At 40.5% G+C, this 1,984-nt stretch overlaps 1 protein-coding gene across 2 annotated transcripts in view; it reads left to right on the top strand.

Annotated features, from left to right (window-relative positions):
- Window positions 1–1,554, top strand: part of LOC143286951 (uncharacterized) — a 16,481-nt gene extending 14,927 nt beyond the window's left edge. For both annotated transcript variants that reach the window (XM_076594923.1, XM_076594922.1), the window contains exon 5: window positions 1–1,554. This exon is cut by the window's left edge and continues 184 nt beyond it. The gene's annotated coding sequence lies outside the window, so the exon portion shown is untranslated.
- Window positions 1,555–1,984: the final 430 nt, after the last annotated feature.

Here is a 1,984-nt window from a genome sequence, read left to right as displayed (position 1 = left end):
TTTTTTTTTTATAAACAAAGTGAGTCCATGTTTTAACCCGGTGTGTGTGTGTGTGTGTGTGTGTGTGTGTGTGTGTGTGTGTGTGTGTGTGTGTGTGTGACTCTGTGTGTGTGTGTGTGTGTGTGTGTGTGTGTGTGTGTGTGTGTGTGTGTGTGTGTGTGTGTGTGTGTGTCCATAATAAAGTTTAACATTGCCATTTTCTCTGGAAATACTTTGTCTACCGATACCAAGTTTTGCTTATACATAGTTGTGAAGAAAAATCTTCACAGTCATACCAATAAAATTATCCCGAATTAAGCCGTATTTACGGATCATGATCTGGTCGATGAGAAATGACCAGGCATACGATTGATGAGTGTATTAAACTGTCTTCCAGAATGGTGATTCAGTCCTGAAGGCGCGGGTTCAAACCTGCAGAGGACCAGAAAAAAACAAAAACAAAAAAACCCTGCAATACAAGGGCATCCAGGAGTCATGACCTGGGTGCGGCCCGGCCCCCTTAGAGTGTAAGGAGTTAAGGGCCGAAACACTTGACTGAGGGAGGCTTCTTCTCTGAAGACCTTGTACTGTCCAGCTCTCCCTAGAGTTTTATATCACCGTCCCAGTCGCCAGAACGTAGGCTGTGTTTGGGAACATCGTTGTTCTTGTTCGCAGTTTCAAGAAAAGAAATGCATATTCTGGACAGAACACATTGTGACACTAACTACACAATCGACGCGTTTACTGCATATGAATATTTTCTTGTTCGCAGTTACAAGAAGAGAAAAGCATATATTGGACAGAACACAAAGTGACACTAACTACACAATCGACGTGTTTACTGCATATGAATATATTCTAAAGTGGATACTGAATTAAGTGGAAATGAACATAAAAGAAACATTGGAACTGAATGTTTCTTTCACTTTCGGCCAGCCTGATGTGGGACTGGTTTGTGCAGATCTACACATGTTGCAGTGTGCCTGAGGCACTGTCGATGTCTGCTTTATGGCCAGTTTAACTGAATGTCTTAGATAATCGAGATATATGAAGAAAAAATGATTTATATGGTGTTATTACCTCAAATACAGTAATGCTTTTTTTGTTTGTTCTTTTTAATCGTGCTGAAATGACCTATAGATTAAAATATTAAATTTGGTCGAGTGACGTCAGATGCTTTGTAGTGTTGGGGATTAGAGAACTTGTTTCTGAAAAAGTTCAATCCCGCTAGCGGGCCTTATTTATTTATTTATTTTATTTTTTAATTCTCAATGCTTTTTAATATTCATACAGGATAAAGGATCGATTAAAAAAAATCTTTCTGTTGATTACTAGATACAGCTCGTGTCACAAGTGAGTCACACAATACAATACAATACACAAACTTTATTGTCTATACTTTGGTACAGAGATTTTCTTTTTGGCAGCAGCACATGTCCAACATAAGAAGAAAACAACAAACAAATAAAATGAATAGAAAATAAAAAGATAAATGAAATGGCACCAAATGGAGATAGCTATATACAAATATACAGATTACTGAAATTTACGTGCCTCTCAAATTTCAGTCAGCCAAGCCGCATTGCTCATCTTCCCCCCCTCATCCCCCCCCCACCTCCACACACACACACCACTAACGGTGGTCTTGCCTCTCTTGTTTGTTTTTGGTTTTATTTTTTGGTTGTCACATGGCGGATGGAAGAGAGAATAAATATGTGCGTAGTATAGTCAGGGCCCGATGATCCACCTGAAGTGAGGTTCTCATCGAGGTTCTCGTCGACAGGAAGTGACATCATAGGTCAAGGTCGTCGGAAGTGACGTCAACAGCAGAAAAAAAGCATTATAGGTCAAGGTCGACGAAAGTGACGTCGACGAAAGAGCCGTTAAGGGTCAAGGTCGTGTCCTTGTCGTAGGTCAGCGGAAATGTGGTCAGCGGAAAGTAAGGTCGATGGAAAATCAGGTCATAGATCAAGGTCGTGACGAAATCGGCGAGGAACTGGAGGGA

The sequence above is a fragment of the Babylonia areolata genome, chromosome 10 (genome assembly GCF_041734735.1).
Source record: "Babylonia areolata isolate BAREFJ2019XMU chromosome 10, ASM4173473v1, whole genome shotgun sequence".
In the NCBI taxonomy this organism is placed as follows: Eukaryota; Metazoa; Mollusca; class Gastropoda; order Neogastropoda; family Buccinidae; genus Babylonia; species Babylonia areolata.
The sequence above is the reverse complement of the archived record's forward strand: the minus strand, read 5'-3'. Positions and strand labels throughout refer to the sequence as shown.